We start from the raw sequence: 20,347 nt of genomic DNA on the forward strand, positions 1-20,347 counted from the left end.
CATTTCCCTTTCCTCTTCACATACATTTTTCTTTTGATGTCTTTCATTTTTTCTTTCATTCTTTATTTCTTTCATTCTTTTTAGTTTATCCTTTCTTTCATTCATTCATTAGTTCATTCTTTCATTAGTGTGTTCTTTCTATTCTTTCTAACAACCTTCTTTATAATTTCCATTTTCCTTTCCTCTTCACATTAGTCTTTCTTTTGCTCACTTTCTTTCATTCTTGCTTTTTTCCTTACTTCTTTCATTCTTTTTTGTTTATCCTATCTTTCATTAATTTATTAGTTTGTTCTTTTTTCTTTCTTTTTTTACACCCTTCCTTATTATTTCAATTTTCCTTTCTCCCTCACATCAATCTTTTTGCTCTCCTTGATTTCTTCTTTCACCCTTGATTTTTTCATTTTAACTTTCATTTTTTTGTTCTTTCTTTCGTTCATTAGTTTGTTTTTTCTTTTACAGCATTATTATTTCCTCCTCGCATTAGTCTTTCTTTTTCTCTCTCTTTCATTCTTTGTTCTTTATTTCTTTCATTAGTTTGTTCTCTCTTCCTTACACCCTTATTATTTCCATCATCATTTCTTTTCCTCTTTCATTTTTTTATTTTATTTTTGCTTTTTTCATTATTTCTTTCATTGTTTTTGTTTTTACATTCTTTCATTCATTAGTTTTTTTCTTTTTATTAGTTCATTCTTTCTCTTTTACACCCTTATTATTTTCATCTTACTTTCATTTTTTTCTTTCATTCTTGCTTTTTTCATTCTTTTTGTTTTTTTTTTATTCTTACTTTTATTCTTTCATCCTTTCATTAGATATTTTTTCTTTGATTAGTTAGTTTTTTTATCTTTTCACCCTTGTTATTTCTATCAATCTTAGTCTTTCTTTCATTGCGTTTTCTTTGTTTTTATATCCTTCCCTATTATTTCTATCTTTCCTTTTTCTATCATTTTTTTCTGTCGTTCTTGGTTTCATTCTTTTGTTCTTTCTTACATTTTTCTGTTCTTTTTTCTTTCTTTTCCACCCTTCCTTATTATTTCCATCTCTCTCTCTCTCTCTCTCTCTCCCTTTTTATTACTCTCCTTCTCTGCATTGTTGACGCCAAATCTAGGTGTTGTGGTTGAGAAAGAAAATGAAGTCAGTCTTGCACTCACTCCAACAGCCATGGGGTTCAGTGGACATGCAGCAGCGTGCAGACCTTCATTCTCAATTCACAGCCGGCTCGAAGCTCCTGTACAGCTTGACAAAATCCAGAGAACAGCAAGCCCTAGTCAAATATGTTTTGTCAATATTTAGGCTTGTCCCGCTTTTTTCTTTTCTGTGGCTCAACAAAAGTTTCATTTTATTGAGTGTCTTTGCAGGGTTTGCCGTTTCCTTGCAGGATTTCTGAACAATCGACCCTCGAGGTGCTCACAGAAAATGAACTGCAACTCTCAATCAATATTGGTCATACGAAGGGAAAGACTAGCATGGATGATATTAAATGTTGACAGAGTGTTCAAGACATGGGGTACAAATACTGTGCCAACATTTGAGGATTAAAAAAAAAAAGGCCAAAATATGACGCAGGGATGAATTTCATTTGTTCAAAAGTCCTCCTGATATTAGAGGTTGGTAAATAAGGGTATGCTCAAGCTTGTGTTATATTCTTGTGGCCTGGAAAAGAAAAAGAAATATATATATAATTTCTCAATAGTTTGATTAGCATTCACATTGTCATATTTATACCAAGGCCAAATATCTAAAACAATGTATACTTTTCCTATATATTTCTTAATCAGCATCAGCCCTACACTATAATACCCAAAAGGTTAAGGTAACTCAAACCGTTTGAGGATATTGATTGCAACAAACCATTTAAGTTCAAAAACTAATCCTAATGAGTCCTGTGAAAATTCATTTGAGTAAACGAAGCAATTTGAGTACAGTAAATCCTGATAAATAAAGAGAACTCAAATCAACTGAGTACTGTAAAACCAAATAAGTTAAGGCAACTCAAACTGTTTAAGGAATCCGATAGCCACAAACCATTTGAGTAAAAAAAAAAAACTAATCTATACGAGTACTTTAAACTTACTCCATTTAACTTGAAGTAATGAGGTATTTAATTAACCCATTACCTTCAAAACCGAGTTCAATACTCATTTCAAATGAGCAAATTTAACTGTTGGTAAACCTAAATTAACTACACTCATTTCATTTGATGAAGTTGACTGTTGGGTTTTACAGTGTTTTGACAACTAACAAAATTCATTCATTTTGAGAATTTTAACCCTTTACATTTTTTTTCCACAATTGCCACTTATTTTCTTTTAATAAAAAACACTTTTTTTTATTTTGCTTTTCCAGTGATCCAAAACTACTTTTATTTTTGCTTTTATTTAACAGGATAGTAAGTTTACAGAAAATTAAGTGAAAGAGAGGGCGATAAAGGTGAATCGGGAAAGGTCCACAATTCAGTTCAAGATTCAAACTCGGGACGCCCGGAGTGCTGCCGCACCATATGTTGGCGCACTAACCACTGGGCTACGCACCAACAACGACTGTAATTTTGATCGATTTCTCTTTTTTGTTTCTTTTTTAAATACTTCCCAAATGTTGTTTAACAGAGCAAAGAATTTTTCACAGTATGTGTAATAATATTTTTTCTTCTGGAGAAAGTCTTGTTTGTTTTATTTAGACTACAATAAAAGCAGTTTTTAATTTTTTTATGAACATTTTAAGGGCAAAATTATTAGCCCCTTTAAGCTATATTTTTTTGATAGCCACAAACCATCGATTTACAATAACTTGCCTAAAAACCCAATCCTGTCTAGTTAACCTCATTAACCTAGTTAAGCCTTTAAATGTCACTTTAAGCTGTATAGAAGTGTCTTAAAAATATCTAGTTAAATATTATTTACTGTCATCATGGCAAAGATAAAATAAATGATTTATTAGAAATGAGTTATTAAAACTATTATGATTAGAAATGTGTTGAAAAAAATCTTCTCTCCATTAAATAGAAATTGCAAAAAAAAAAAGTAAACGGGGGCAAATAATTCTGACTTTAACCGTTTATACAAAACAAACTCTGATCTTCATAAAAATACACCCACATAATAATAATTACAAAATCTGAATTAATATGGCCTGCAGCACTTAGCAGAAAACGGGGAAAAAGTAATTATTTGCTCAATGAAAACCTGAAAAATGTGTTTAAAAAGTTGAAAAACATTTTTTTTTAATAAAAATGCAAACATGTTAACAAAGAATATATATTTGAAGTGAAATATCGTGGGTTTTAATGGGTCTCAATGAGGACATTTTTGTCCTTATGGTTTTGAGTTAAATAATTTTTTACCTATTCGGAAAAAAACATTTTTGCGAAATTGTTGCAATTTATATGGGCCGAATTTAAACAAACAAATTAAATTTAATAATGTTCAACTTACTGTTATTTGTTTGTTTAAATTCAGCCCAAATTAATTGTTTACAACCACTTACTGTACCTTGAAAAAAAAATTCGTAAACACAATGAATCATCTTTGAGTAATGTTTTCACTGTACTCTGAAATAGTTTTTTTTTTCCTCAAAAGTAAGCTGTTTGCTTTAACAGAGCCAAAATGTTGACAAAAACTACAGTAAAAAACACAAAAATACTTGTAAATGGTTTATATACAGTATGCATGTGAATTATTATTATTATTTCAAATATTTTCCACGTGGTTTAACATAGCAAGGGAATTTTCCAATTACTCCAGTATTTCCCTTTTTATCTGGAGAAAGTTTAATTTCTTTTAGTTTAGCTGGAATAAAAGCAGTTTTCAAAATATATTTATATTTAAATTTTTATTACCTGGTTATTATGAAAGAAAATGAGGCTAAGTTGTTTTTAGGCTAAAACTGTAGCTGTTTACATTAAAACAGGCAAAATGATCACAAAAAAGGGGTTAATATTTGAACAACTAAACTTATGGTGACAAATATTTACTTCAATACATCACTTCAATCAAAGCTTCATGTATCTCTAACGCAAATCAACAACCAACCCTGACGTTTCGCAGATTCAAAACAATTTTTACAAGCATGTTGACTTAGCATGCCTCTGCTGTTGTTAATTGTTTACTTATGCAAACAAATAAGACAAAAAATTTCCACAAGCAGGCATAAGGGGTTAATATTTCAATTTGACTAAACTTTTGGTTGACATATATCTAATATCACAGTTTCACAATCCAACTATAAATATAATATGTACATACATGACTTTAATCAAAGCTTCACGTATCTCCAAAACAAATCAAAAACCAACCACAACGTTTCAATTACATTAAATTACATCACTGCTACTGTAAAAAATATAGTAATCAACTGGCAACCCTACCGTCAGCTGTTTACTGTAAAATCTACAGGGAACTGTATTTGTTGTTTACTGTATTTTTTACAACTACTGTATTTTATACAGTAAAATACTGGAATGTCTGTGTAAATTGTAAGAATTTAAAATGTTAAATTTAAACTGTTTTTTTGTAAACTATTAACTCCTTTAGCTCTAAACAATTTAAGTGCACATAGTGTTGTTTAAAACAGATGAATCATCTATTACTTTTTTTTTTAAAAAGAAGGAAAAAAACTCACGTTAGCTTGAAGGTCAACGTTTATTTAAATCATGCATGTAACATTTTTGGGTCCCAAGTGAGTCCATAGAGTTATCCAACAAATCAGCTCCAGGTACTGCACGACCACTGGATGCTCCATAAGAGTTCCTAGAAACAAAGAGAAAAACATATAAGACAAAGTAAAACACAATAAACAGACAGATGACAAATACAGACAGATGGAGAGATGACAGATACAGACAGATGGAGAGATGACAGATACAGACAGATGGAGAGATGACAGATACAGAAAGACGGAGAGATGACAGATACAGACAGATGGAGAGATGACAAATACAGACAGATGGAGAGATGACAGATACAGACAGATGGAGAGATGACAGATACAGACAGATGGAGAGATGACAAATACAGACAAATGGAGAGATGACAGATACAGACAGATGGAGATGACAGATACAGACAGATGGAGAGATGACAGATACAGACAGATGGAGAGATGACAGATACAGACAGATGGAGAGATGACAGATAATGACAGATGGAGATGACAAATACACACAGATGGAGAGATGACAGATACAGACAGACGGAGAGATGACAGATACAGACAGATGGAGATGACAGATACAGACAGATGGAGAGATGACAGATACAGACAGATGGAGAGATGACAGATACAGACAGATGGAGAGATGACAGATACACACAGATGGAGAGATGACAGATACAGACAGATGGAGAGATGACAGATACAGACAGATGGAGATGACAAATACACACAGATGGAGAGATGACAGATACAGACAGACGGAGAGATGACAGATACAGACAGATGGAGATGACAGATACAGACAGATGGAGAGATGACAGATACAGACAGATGGAGAGATGACAGATACAGACAGATGGAGAGATGACAGATACACACAGATGGAGAGATGACAGATACAGACAGATGGAGAGATGACAGATACAGACAGACGGAGAGATGACAGATACAGACAGATGAAGAGATGACAGATACAGACAGATGGAGAGATGACAGATACAGACAGATGGAGAGATGACAGATACAGACAGACGGAGAGATGACAGATACAGACAGATGAAGAGATGACAGATACAGACAGATGGAGAGATGACAGATACAGACAGATGGAGAGATGACAGATACAGACAGATGGAGAGATGACAGATACAGAAAGATGAAGAGATGACAGATTGAGAGATGACAGATACAGACAGATGGAGATGACAGATACAGACAGATGGAGAGATGACAGATACAGACAGATGGAGAGATGACAGATACAGACAGACGGAGAGATGACAGATACAGACAGATGGAGAGATGACAGATACAGACAGATGGAGAGATGACAGATACAGAAAGATGAAGAGATGACAGATACAGATGGAGAGATGACAGATACAGACAGACGGAGATGACAGATACAGACAGATGGAGATGACAGATACAGACAGATACAGACAGATGGAGAGATGACAGATACAGACAGATGGAGAGATGACAGATACAGACAGACGGAGATGACAGATACAGACAGATGGAGATGACAGATACAGACAGATACAGACAGATGGAGAGATGACAGATACAGACAGATGGAGAGATGACAGATACAGACAGATGGAGAGATGACAGATACAGACAGATGGAGATGACAGATTCAGACAGATGGAGAGATGACAGATACAGACAGATGGAGAGATGACAGATACAGACAGACGGAGAGATGACAGATACAGATTGATGGAGAGATGACAGATACACACAGATGGAGAGATGACAGATACAGACAGATGGAGAGATGACAGATACAGACAGATGGAGATGACAGATACAGACAGATACAGACAGATGGAGAGATGACAGATACAGACAGATGGAGAGATGACAGATACAGACAGATACAGACAGATGGAGAGATGACAGATACAGACAGATGGAGAGATGACAGATACAGACAGATGGAGAGATGACAGATACAGACAGATGGAGTGATGACAGATACAGACAGATGGAGAGATGACAGATACAGACAGATGGAGAGATGACAAATACAGACAAATGGAGAGATGACAGATAATGACAGATGGAGAGATGACAGATACAGACAGATGGAGAGATGACAGATACAGACAGATGGAGATGACAAATACAGACAGATGGAGAGATGACAGATACAGACAGATGGAGATGACAAATACACACAGATGGAGAGATGACAGATACAGACAGATGGAGAGATGACAGATACAGACAGATGGAGAGATGACAGATACACACAGATGGAGAGATGACAGATACAGACAGATGGAGAGATGACAGATACACACAGATGGAGAGATGACAGATACAGACAGATGGAGAGATGACAGATACAGACAGATGGAGAGATGACAGATACAGAAAGATGAAGAGATGACAGATTGAGAGATGACAGATACAGATGGAGAGATGACAGATACAGACAGATGGAGAGATGACAGATACAGACAGATGGAGATGACAGATACAGACAGATGGAGAGATGACAGATACAGACAGATACAGACAGATGGAGAGATGACAGATACAGACAGATGGAGAGATGACAGATACAGACAGACGGAGATGACAGATACAGACAGATGGAGATGACAGATACAGACAGATACAGACAGATGGAGAGATGACAGATACAGACAGATGGAGATGACAGATTCAGACAGATGGAGAGATGACAGATACAGACAGATGGAGAGATGACAGATACAGACAGATGGAGAGATGACAGATACAGACAGATGGAGAGATGACAGATACAGACAGATGGAGAGATGACAGATACAGACAGATGGAGAGATGACAGATACAGACAGATGGAGAGATGACAGATACAGACAGATGGAGAGATGACAGATACAGACAGATGGAGAGATGACAGATACAGACAGACGGAGATGACAGATACAGACAGATGGAGATGACAGATACAGACAGATACAGACAGATGGAGAGATGACAGATACAGACAGATGGAGAGATGACAGATACAGACAGATGGAGAGATGACAGATACAGACAGATGGAGAGATGACAGATACAGACAGATGGAGTGATGACAGATACAGACAGATGGAGAGATGACAGATACAGACAGATGGAGAGATGACAGATACAGACAGATGGAGATGACAGATACAGACAGATGGAGAGATGACAGATACAGACAGACGGAGATGACAGATACAGACAGATGGAGATGACAGATACAGACAGATACAGACAGATGGAGAGATGACAGATACAGACAGATGGAGAGATGACAGATACAGACAGATGGAGAGATGACAGATACAGACAGATGGAGAGATGACAAATACAGACAAATGGAGAGATGACAGATAATGACAGATGGAGAGATGACAGATACAGACAGATGGAGAGATGACAGATACAGACAGATGGAGATGACAAATACAGACAGATGGAGAGATGACAGATACAGACAGATGGAGATGACAAATACACACAGATGGAGAGATGACAGATACAGACAGATGGAGATGACAGATACAGACAGATGGAGAGATGACAGATACAGACAGATGGAGAGATGACAGATACAGACAGATGGAGAGATGACAGATACACACAGATGGAGAGATGACAGATACAGACAGATGGAGAGATGACAGATACAGACAGATGGAGAGATGACAGATACAGAAAGATGAAGAGATGACAGATTGAGAGATGACAGATACAGATGGAGAGATGACAGATACAGACAGATGGAGAGATGACAGATACAGACAGATGGAGATGACAGATACAGACAGATGGAGAGATGACAGATACAGACAGATGGAGAGATGACAGATACAGACAGACGGAGAGATGACAGATACAGACAGATGGAGAGATGACAGATACAGACAGATGGAGAGATGACAGATACAGACAGATGGAGAGATGACAGATACAGAAAGATGAAGAGATGACAGATACAGATGGAGAGATGACAGATACAGACAGACGGAGATGACAGATACAGACAGATGGAGATGACAGATACAGACAGATACAGACAGATGGAGAGATGACAGATACAGACAGATGGAGAGATGACAGATACAGACAGATACAGACAGATGGAGAGATGACAGATACAGACAGATGGAGAGATGACAGATACAGACAGACGGAGATGACAGATACAGACAGATGGAGATGACAGATTCAGACAGATACAGACAGATGGAGAGATGACAGATACAGACAGATGGAGATGACAGATACAGACAGATGGAGAGATGACAGATACAGACAGATGGAGAGATGACAGATACAGACAGATGGAGATGACAGATTCAGACAGATGGAGAGATGACAGATACAGACAGATGGAGAGATGACAGATACAGACAGATGGAGAGATGACAGATACAGACAGATGGAGAGATGACAGATACAGACAGATGGAGAGATGACAGATACAGACAGATGGAGAGATGACAGATACAGACAGATGGAGAGATGACAGATACAGACAGATGGAGAGATGACAGATACAGACAGACGGAGAGATGACAGATACAGAAAGATGAAGAGATGACAGATTGAGAGATGACAGATACAGATGGAGAGATGACAGATACAGACAGATGAAGAGATGACAGATACAGACAGATGGAGAGATGACAGATACAGACAGATGGAGAGATGACAGATACAGAAAGATGAAGAGATGACAGATACAGATGGAGAGATGACAGATACAGACAGATGAAGAGATGACAGATACAGACAGATGGAGAGATGACAGATACAGACAGATGGAGAGATGACAGATACAGACAGATGGAGATGACAGATACAGACAGATGGAGAGATGACAGATTCAGACAGATGGAGAGATGACAGATACAGACAGATAGAGAGATGACAGATACAGACAGATGGAGAAATGACAGATACAGACAGATGGAGAGATGACAGATACAGACAGATGAAGAGATGACAAATACAGACAGATGGAGAGATGACAGATACAGACAGACGGAGAGATGACAGATACAGATGGAGAGATGACAGATACAGACAGACGGAGATGACAGATACAGACAGATGGAGAGATGACAGATTGAGAGATGACAGATACAGACAGACGGAGATGACAGATACAGACAGATACAGACAGATGGAGAGATGACAGATACAGACAGATGGAGAGATGACAGATACAGACAGACGGAGATGACAGATACAGACAGATGGAGATGACAGATACAGACAGATGGAGAGATGACAGATACAGACAGATGGAGAGATGACAGATACAGACAGATGGAGAGATGACAGATACAGACAGATGGAGATGACAGATTCAGACAGATGGAGAGATGACAGATACAGACAGATGGAGAGATGACAGATACAGACAGACGGAGAGATGACAGATACAGATAGAAGGAGAGATGACAGATACACACAGATGGAGAGATGACAGATACAGACAGATGGAGAGATGACAGATACAGACAGATGGAGAGATGACAGATACAGACAGATGGAGAGATGACAGATACAGACAGACGGAGATGACAGATACAGACAGATGGAGATGACAGATACAGACAGATACAGACAGATGGAGATGACAGATACAGATAGATGGAGAGATGACAGATACACACAGATGGAGAGATGACAGATACAGACAGATGGAGAGATGACAGATACAGAAAGATGGAGAGATGACAGATACAGACAGACGGAGAGATGACAGATACAGACAGATGGAGAGATGACAGATACAGACAGATGGAGAGATGACAGATACAGACAGATGGAGAGATGACAGATACAGACAGATGGAGAGATGACAGATACAGACAGACGGAGAGATGACAGATACAGACAGATGGAGAGATGACAGATACAGACAGATGGAGAGATGACAGATACAGAAAGATGAAGAGATGACAGATACAGACAGATGGAGAGATGACAGATACAGAAAGATGAAGAGATGACAGATACAAATGGAGAGATGACAGATACAGACAGATGAAGAGATGACAGATACAGACAGATGGAGAGATGACAGATACAGACAGATGGAGAGATGACAGATACAGAAAGATGAAGAGATGACAGATACAAATGGAGAGATGACAGATACAGACAGATGAAGAGATGACAGATACAGACAGATGGAGAGATGACAGATACAGACAGACGGAGAGATGACAGATACAGACAGATGGAGATGACAGATACAGACAGATGGAGAGATGACAGATACAGACAGATGGAGAGATGACAGATACAGACAGATGGAGAAATGACAGATACAGACAGATGGAGAGATGATAGATACAGACAGATGGAGAGATGACAGATACAGACAGATGAAGAGATGACAGATACAGACAGATGGAGAGATGACAGATACAGACAGATGGAGAGATGACAGATACAGACAGACAGAGAGATGACAGATACAGACAGATGGAGAGATGACAGATACAGACAGACGGAGAGATGACAGATACAGACAGATGGAGAGATGACAGATACAGACAGACGGAAAGATGACAGATACAGATGGAGAGATGACAGATACAGACAGACGGAAAGATGACAGATACAGATGGAGAGATGACAGATACAGACAGATGGAGAGATGACAGATACAGACAGATGGAGAGATGGCAGATACAGACAGATGGAGAGATGACAGATACAGATAGATGGAGAGATGACAGATACAGACAGATGGAGAGATGATAGATACAGACAGATGGAGAGATGACAGATACATTGAGAGACAGAATAAGTACAATGAAGTTATCAAAGAAAAGGAAAAAACACTCTTGGTGTGTGTTTGTGTGTGTTGTGATTCTTACATTTCACAAATTCCACTGATAAACCATCAATTTAGAGAAAAGAGTAGCGCCATGAAGGTTCACATCAGCCTGTTTCTTCTAAACCAGCTGTCCTTTTTTTTTTGTTTGTTTTTTGAATGCCACCTTTCACTTAAAAGCCTTTGTTCCTTTTGGATTGTTACTTATGAAGTGCCTAAAGGATTATGAAACAGAAAATGTGTCATTCAGATTTTAAAACTAAAGTTTTTGCTTTTGAGGAAGGCAGTCAGATTTTAGAAATTGTATCTCATTTCATACAAGGATTTCTCAACACCAGTCCTTAGAACCTTACTTGTTCAAAGTTGTAGATATTATTATCTGAAATATCCACTTTAAAGGGATAGTTGAAACAAAAATGAAAATTCTGCCATCATTCACTTACTCTTTACTAATTTTAAACCTTTTTGCAGTATGTTTTAATGTTGGACTCCTGTAACCATTGACATCCAAAGTATTGTTTTTTTTTTCTCACAATGGAAGTCGATAGTTACAGGCTTTTAGCTTCCTTCAAAATATCTTTTCTGTTTAACAGAAGAAAGAAACTCAAAGGTTTGGAAATACTTATGGGAGATGGGAGTGAATGAATTAACTACCCCTTTAGCCAGTGTTAAACAGGGTAACATCTAAATCATTTTCTCCTAAAAGAAAAAAGCTAATTTCATATCTTGAGTTGACAAACATTGTGCATACTTAAAAGGTTATTAACAAATTATAGAGAATCTAAGAAACACATGTACATAACATAAAAAGCAGATACAGAAGTCAATCATTACCTCTGAATGAACTCAGCTTCCTTCTGGTATATTATGATGTAAACAGAATTGCCAGGCCAGAAGCTGCGCTGAATGCCCTCACACAAAACTGTTAAACTGTCACATGACCGCAGAAATCACACATTTTACAGCAAAATGCTGTATTATTAAACACAGTCAGCCGCTGTAACAAATGCTATAATCTTTACAGCCATTTGTTACAGTGTAGTTATTATGAAAGAAAATGAGGCTAAGTTTTTTTTTTTTTTTTACCAAAGTTTTAGCTTTTTGTATAAAAACATCCAATATGATCACAAAAACTTAAACGAATAAGACAAAAATGTCTACAAGGGGTTAATATTTCAGTTTGACTAAACTTACGGTGACATATATCTCAACACAATCCAAGATTTTGTATAAAATATGTATCACAATACACTAAACAGCACAATATCACTGTTTCATGACCCAACTATGAATATATTATGTACATACAGTTAAAGTCAGAATTATTAGCCCCACTTTGATTTATTTATTTATTTGCTTTTTTTAAATATTTCCCAAATGATGTTTAACAGAGCAAGGAAATTTTCACAGAATGTCTGATAATGTTTTTCCTTCTGTAGAAAGTCTTATTTGTTTTATTTCGGCTAAAACAAAAGCAGCTATATTATTAGCCCCTTTAAGCAATTTTTTTTTTCGATAGTCTACAGAACAAATCATCGTTATACAATAACTTGCCTAATTACCCTAACCTGATTAGTTAACCTAATTAACCTAGTTAAGCATTTAAATGTCACTTTAAGCTGTATAGAAGTGTCTTAAAAATATCTAGTATAATATTATGTACTGTCATTATGGCAAAGATAAAATAAATCAGTTATAAGAAATGAGTTATTAAAACTATTATGTTAATAAATATTTTGAAAAAATCTGCTCTCCTTTAAACAGAAATTGGGGAAAAATAAGCAGGGGGTCTAATTATTCAGAAAGGCTAATAATTCTGACTTCAACCGTACATCACTTCAATCAAAGCTTCAAAAGAATCCAAACCGAACCAAACATGACGTTTTGCAGATTCAAAACTATTTTATTAAGCACGTTGACTTAGCTTGACTCCACTGTTGTTTATTTGTTTAGTTAGCCGTTCGTTTGTAGAAATAGAAGCTTAAATGGGACTGGGGTGAAATAGTGCAGTTTTGATGGGTTTTCGTAAAGATTCTGAGTTGAACTATTTTGAAAAGTTATTATGAAAGGATATGAGGCTAAAGTGTTTTTTGGTTGCCAAAGTTTTAGCTTTTCGTATTAAAACATCCGAAATAATCACAAAAACGCAAACAAATAAGACAAAAAATGTCCACAAGCAGGCATGATATTTAAATTTGACTAAACTTACGGTGACATATATCTAAGAAAACACAATCCAAGACACTGATGATGTGTAAAATACATATAACAACCCACTAAACATCACAATATCACTGTTTCACGACCTAACTATGAATTTAATATGTACATACATCACTTCAATCAAAGGTTCACCTATCTCCAAAAACAAATCAACAACCAACCACAACGTTTCGCATTAAACAAAACTATTTTACAAGCATGTTGACTTAGCTTGACTCCACTGTTGTTTATTTGTTGAATTAGTTACAGGTTTATAAAAATAGGAGCTTAAATGGGACTGGGATGAAATATTTCAGTTTTTATGTGGTTTTATGAAGGTTCTGAGTTTAACTATTTTGATAGTTAGTTATTATAAAAGAAGTTTTGTTTTGTTTTTTGGTCAAAATCTTTGCTTTTTACATCAAAACAGCTAAAATGATCACAAAAACGTAAATGAATAAGACAAAAAATGTCCATAAGCATGTATAAGGGGTTAATATTTCAATTTGACTAAACTTATGGTGACATATATCTAAGAAAACACAATCCAAGACACTGATGATGTGTAAAATACATATAACAACCCACTAAACATCACAATATCACTGTTTCACGACCTAACTATGAATTTAATATGTACATACATCACTTCAATCAAAGGTTCACGTATCTCCAAAACAAATCAACAACCAACCCTGACGTTTCGCAGATTCAAAACTATTTTTACAAGCATGTTGACTTAGCTTGACTCCACTGTTGTTTATTTGTTTAGTTAGCCGTTCGTCTACAAAAATGGAAGCGCACAGCGGAAGCCGTCTGCGCTATTATCCCACTTAACCATGTTTCCAGCATTTCGAAAGAATAATATCATCCAATTTATACAGGCTCATTAACTCCAACTATGACCTCGTGTGCGTTTCTAAAGCCGGAGCGATGCAGGTAACACTTTTACGAGAGCTCTTCACTCTGCATACTCTAACAGAGAACTATTAAATTAGCTTGATTTCTTGGAGCACGGGCCTCGGTTTGGCGTACACCTGACGCATGTCGCGCTGCATTATTGGGGCAGTTACCTTTCAGACATGTGCTGAGGAGTGAACAGGGAAAGGTTAGGAGGTTTCATTCACCAGTTAAAAATAGTGGAGCCTCGGTAATGGGGGAATGATCATTTCCACCGCGTGGCGAGGCCTTCGATGGCTGCCGACGGCATTAAGATGGAGCTGGGATGTGAGGTACTTCAGAAGAAGCTAATCAGGCGCAAAACGTCTCAGTGAAAAGGTTTCGGCTTTTGGAGGAGCCTGCAAATGGAAAATGGAGAGCAGGGGAACCTTTTTAGAAACATATCTAAACATTTGTACAGCCAGTGACACACGTTTTATTAAGAGGTTGTATAAAGATTTTTATAAAAAGGATATGTTTGTTAATTAGACATGTGGATCATAACGAAACATCTTCAAAAGAACAAAGTAGATTGGAAAGTAGAATTTTATTATATGTAAACAAGAATATTTTAAGTAAAGTATGAATAAGGTCTGATTGAGATTTATTTCAAGTGACTTTGGAACACAAAACCAGTTATATGTTATATATAATAGTTATATCTTTGGGTATACAGTTGAAGTCAGAATTATTAGCCCCCCTTTGATTTCTTTTCTTTTTTTTTTAATTTCCCAAATGATGTTTAACAGAGCAAGGAAATTTTCACAGTATGTCTGATAGTATTTTTTCTTTTGGAGAAAGTCTTGTTTGTTTTATTTCGGCTAGAAAAAAAGCAGTTTTTAAATTTTTAATGAACATTTTAAGGTCAAAATTATTAGCCCCTTTAAGCTGTTTTTCTCGATAGTCAACAGAACAAACCATATAATAACTTGCCTGATTACACCAGCCTGCCTTATTAATTTAATTAACCCAGTTAATTTATAGAAGTCTCTTGAAAAATATCTGGTAAAAATGTTATTTACTGTCATCATGGCAAAGAGAAAAGAAATCAGTTATTAGAAATAAATTATTAAAAATATTATGTTTAGAAATGAGTTGAAAAAAAATCCTCTCTCTGTTAAACAGAAACTGGGGAAAAAATAAACAGGGGGGCTAATAATTGTGACTTCAACTAAATATTTGCCAATAGTCAAAAAGTGCATTGTATGTGTAAAAACAATATATATACCAAAAAATCATTACAATATTAAGTAAAGATCATGTTAAATTAAGATATCACGTACATTTCCATTAGTCACTATATCAAAACAGTTTGGAATTCTCAAATTACAGATATTTAAATAGTTGTGTATAGGCCAAATATTGTACTAACAAACCATACATTGATGGAAAGCTTATTTATTCAGCTTTCAGATGAGTTATGAATCTCAATAAAAAAAAATTACATAAAATCATAAACACATGATTTATATTTAGTCATTTAGCAGACAATTTTGTCCACGGGATTTAGCGATTCAACAAGAAGCGGAAATACACAAAGCATAGAGAAATACACAGTGCTAGAGTGAGGATGGGAAAAAAAGAGAAAAGAGTGTTTCTACAGGTGGTTTGTCAGGCCCACTCACCTGTGTGAAGCACACTTCAGAAATGCAAAGCTTTTTTAAAGAGATGAGGAGTGATTGTAAAAGTGTCTGATGCAAATGTGCAAAACTGCATGTGTTGGTTAAAGTGTCATAGAGATGAAAGAACATGTTTTTGTTGGTGGTTTGTTAAGCCCACTCACCTACAGTGTTGGGGAAAGTTACTTTTAAAATTAATGCATTACAGTATTGAGTTACTCCACTAGTCACTAGTTGCTTTACTTAGTTACTTTATATGGAAAGTAATGCGTTATAACTTTTGAGTTACTTTTTTATACCTGAGGCTTGATCTAACTTGCAAGGCGTTTTTATTTTTGTTTTTAATAGAGGAGCTCTGCATTTAATGACACACTGTATAACCTACACCTTCATTTACTTAAAAAAAATCTAATATAAAAAAAAGATAAGAGTAATGTTACCTTCTGAGAGTTTCCTGACACTATATATGCTGTATACACAGATTAATGGAAGTTGAAAGCTTGTGAATTTTTGTCTTATTAGTTCAGTAAAACCACTTGAGATAATTATTTATTTATTTTTTTTCCATGTGTTCAAAATAACGAGAATACTTCCATCACAGAAATGAAAGGCTCTCCCATCTTGGTTTCTGTCTGTTCCCACAGGTAACTCATCATCTCATTGAGTGTGATTCAGTGTGATTACATTCATTTTCATTCAGCAAATTATTTTTTAAAAGCAAATTAAATAATCTCTCGAGTAACACGAGTTACAATTTTAAAAACTAACTCAAATATTATTACTTAATTTAGGTAATGCATTACTTTACTCGTTACTTTATATTAAAGTAATAATATAACGTAACCGGGGATACTTGTAATGCGTTACTTTACACATTACTTAATAATAAAGTTATATTATCACGTAACTTGCGTTACTTGTAATACGTTATTTTCCTCGATACTTAATATTAAAGTAATATTATTATGTAACTCGCGTTACTTGTAATGTGTTACCCTCAAAAGTGCTCACATACAGTATGTGAGGCAGACTCAGAAATTTGTAATGTTTTGAGGTCGTCGTGTAGTGTAGTGTAGTGTGGTGTGGTTTAGTCGAAATGGGCTTTTAGTTGTTGTTTGTATTATACTATAGTTTAATTTTTAGAGTTTGATTGAATCTCAGTTAAGACAATACATTAAAAAAAATTTAGCCACATTTTTATTTGCGTAAGATGGGGGAATTTTCATTTTTGGCTGAATTCTTTCTTTAAAACTTCACTTGAAAAAGATTTATTATTGCTAATTTATTTAATATTTTATTGCTATTTACTTATAAAAAATAGTTCTTTTTTATCAAATATTTTTACCTGTTTTTGTTAATAAGAAACAGATATAGTAGGGTAGTGGGATAGTGGATATGAAGAAGTCATTTGCTTTTGTGAATAAAATTATCACAAAAGAAAAAAAAATTTATATATCAAATATTTTAAAATATTATCTGCTATGCATTGAGATTCATTTTAAGTTGTGTTAAGCCATTTGATTTAGTTTTGGTTTAGACAAAACAATAAGATAAATACACTTTAAACATATTGTGGCCATGGTTACAACCACTTTTATTGTGTACCAGTAACATTTAGCAAAAAAATAATGAAGAAATGTGCATATACTCACCATCAAGTTGTGTCAGACCTACACACACAAACAATTTAAAAACACAATCATTAAAGCAAAATGAGATTAGAATTATAAGTCTACTTCTAAAATGCAAATGTTTAGAAAATATCTTCACCTTTTTTGTGTAAATATACACTGTAAAAATGCTGGGTTCCACACAATACTTTCATGTTGTCCCAAAACAATTTGATTACGTCAATGTAATTATTTGTACATATTTAAGTACATTGAACAATTAAGTTGTCCAAAAAAAAAAAAACCTTAAGAATCATGTTGGTTTGACTTGGTTTAATAGGTAATTTGAACAAACAAGAAAGGTATTTTTTTGGGAGTTTCTAAGCTTAAGCACATGTTCATTAATATGTTTGTTAACTAGTAATTGCATAAACCATTACATTTGCTGTCATAAAAAAGTAATAGTAATACATAAAGAAGTTGACAAATAAGGTCTGCTATGCATTGAGATTGATTTCAAGTGAGCGCTGCATGTAAACGTTTCTGGTTTGGAGCAGATTAATGGTGTGAAATTGGTAGTTTTGATGTATGCATCTCAATATGACTGTGTATAAATTACAAGTATGTGACAAGCACATATGAATTCACACTCAAGAGAACAGTAACACAATCTCTTTACGCACATGGTTGGTTTTAAAGCTCAATGTCCATTAAATAATCTCTGGAGAAGGATTTGTTGTTTTTTTTCCCTCAAGCTGCCATTTCTCAGAAATGTTTTCAGGTTAGCTACACATGGACAGACAGTGCTTAACGTTTACAGCATCCTATTATGTGCTCCATAAAGAAATGTAGTTCTTAAATATAGTCTGTACATGTATCATTGCTTTGGTCAGGAATTATTACTTATTACATGTAAATATATATTCTGCGTTTTTATTCAACTTTGATTTCCGATGATTAATTAACAGTAAAATATCACATAAAAAACATCAATGAAGGCAGATCAGTCTCAAATCTTATTCATTTAAAAAATATAATTTATACATCCACAACACAATTTACATTTACAAAATCCAATTCACAAATTCAAAACGCGTTTCATAAATACACAAATCTAATTCGTAAATTCAAAACGTGATTCATAAATACACAAATCTAATTCGTAAATTCAAAACGTGATTCATAAATACACAAATCCAATTTGTAAATTCAGATGCCCCGATTCATAAATACACAAATCCAACTCGATTCATAAATACACAAATCCAACTCGATTCATAAATACACAAATCCAATTCGTAAATTCACAACTTCATTCATAAATACACAAATCCAATTCATAAATTCAAAACGCGATTCATAAACACACAAATTTAATTCATAAATTCAAAACACGCGTCAAAAATACACAAATCCAATTCGATTCATAAATACACAAATCCAATTCGTAAATTCAAAACGTGATTCATAAATACACAAATCCATTTCGTAAATTTAAAACACGATTCATAAATACACAAATCCATTTCGTTAATTCAAAACGCAATTTAATAATACACAAATCCAATCCGATTCATAAATACACCAATCCAATTTGTAAAATCAAAACCGATTTATAAATACACAAATCCAATTTAACTAAAAAACACAAATATTGTAAATTCAAAACGAGATTCATAAATACACAAATTCAATTAGTAAATTTAAAACACGATACATAAATAAACAAATCAAATTCGTAAATTCAGATGCCCCGATTCATAAATACACAAATCCAACTCGATTCATAAATACACAAATCCAATTCGTAAATTCACAACTTCATTCATAAATACACAAATCCAATTCATAAATTCAAAACGCGATTCATAAACACACAAATTCAATTCATAAATTCAAAACACGCGTCAAAAATACACAAATCCAATTCGATTCATAAATACACAAATCCAATTCGTAAATTCAAAACGTGATTCATAAATACACAAATCCATTTCGTAAATTCAAAACACGATTCATAAATACACAAATCCATTTCGTTAATTCAAAACGCAATTTAATAATACACAAATCCAATCCGATTCATAAATACACCAATCCAATTTGTAAAATCAAAACCGATTTATAAATACACAAATCCAATTTAACTAAAAAACACAAATATTGTAAATTCAAAACGAGATTCATAAACACACAAATTCAATTAGTAAATTTAAAACACGATACATAAATACACAAATCAAATTTGTTAACTCAAAACGCGATATATAAATACACAAATCCAATTCGTAAATTCAAAACAAGATTCATAAATACCAAATCCAATTTGTAAACTCAAAACGCGATATAAAAATACACAGATCTAATTCGTAAATTCTAAACGAAATTCATAAATACAAAAAACCAATTTGTAAAATCAAACGCGTTACATGAATACACAAATCTAATTTGCTTACTTAAAACGCGATATATAAATACACAAATCAAATTCGTAAATTCAA

The 20,347-nt window shown here is 34.6% G+C and overlaps 1 long non-coding RNA gene across 1 annotated transcript; it reads right to left on the reverse strand.

The window, feature by feature from the left end:
* Nucleotides 1-287: 287 nt before the first annotated feature.
* Nucleotides 288-14,575, reverse strand: LOC141380911 (uncharacterized). Its single transcript, XR_015526257.1, has 3 exons — nucleotides 11,520-14,575; nucleotides 4,615-4,742; nucleotides 288-1,650 (listed from the first exon to the last, which is right to left on the reverse strand). It is a non-coding gene; the product is annotated as an uncharacterized LOC141380911 (long non-coding RNA).
* Nucleotides 14,576-20,347: the final 5,772 nt, after the last annotated feature.

Source organism: Danio rerio, chromosome 25 (assembly GCF_052040795.2).
Source record: "Danio rerio strain M-AB ecotype USA chromosome 25, GRCz13ab, whole genome shotgun sequence".
Lineage (NCBI taxonomy): Eukaryota > Metazoa > Chordata > Actinopteri > Cypriniformes > Danionidae > Danio > Danio rerio.